Genomic DNA, 1,064 nt, shown 5'->3' with positions numbered 1-1,064 from the left:
CTGTTAATAAAGCAACCCCTCCCCCCGTTGGGGGAGGTTGGGTTTTTCTTCCCAACCCTGAGTGTTGTGTCTTTATTTAGGGGTATGGGTTATTAAGTTGTTGGCTTGTATATTATTCTTGTATGGATTCAGGTAAGAAATTTATCCCCTTATGTATTAGTGCAGCTGCTGCATGTAAAAGCTTTATACCCGTGAATCTGCTTATGTATTAACTCGAGTCAGGTGTTGTCTGGCTGCGCATGCGCTCTAATGTAGAACTGCACAACCTATGGCCCCAGGGCCCCAGTTTATTATCCAGCTCCCCACTTCCATGTATGTGTATATAGATGTGTGAGTGTGTATATAGATGTGTGTATAGTGTGTATATATGGATGTGTGTGTGCATATATAGATGTGTGTATATAGATGTGTGAGTGTGTATATAGATGTGTGTATAGTGTGTATATAGATGTGTGTATAGTGTGTATATATGGATGTGTGTGTGCATATATAGATGTGTGTATATAGATGTGTGTATAGTGTGTATATATGGATGTGTGTGTGCATATATAGATGTGTGTATATAGATGTGTGTGTGCGTATATAGATGTGTATAGTGTGTATATATGGATGTGTGTGTGCGTATAGATGTGTGTGTATATAGATGTGTGTATAGTGTGTATATATGGATGAGTGTGTGCATATATAGATGTGTGTGTATATAGATGTGTGTATAGTGTGTATATATGGATGTGTGTGTGCATATATAGATGTGTGTGTATATAGATGTGTGTATAGTGTGTATATAGATGTGTGTATAGTGTGTATATAGATGTGTGTATAGTGTGTATATATGGATGTGTGTGTGCATATATAGATGTGTGTATATAGATGTGTGAGTGTGTATATAGATGTGTGTATAGTGTGTATATAGATGTGTGAGTGTGTATATATAGATGTGTGTGTATAGATGTGTGTATATATAGATTTGTGTGTATATATGGATGAGTGTGTGCATATATAGATGTGTGTATAGTGTGTATATATGGATGAGTGTGTGCATATATAGATGTGTGTATAGTGTG

Source organism: Bombina bombina, chromosome 7, assembly GCF_027579735.1.
Source record: "Bombina bombina isolate aBomBom1 chromosome 7, aBomBom1.pri, whole genome shotgun sequence".
In the NCBI taxonomy this organism is placed as follows: Eukaryota; Metazoa; Chordata; class Amphibia; order Anura; family Bombinatoridae; genus Bombina; species Bombina bombina.
Note: the sequence above shows the minus strand (reverse complement) of the source record.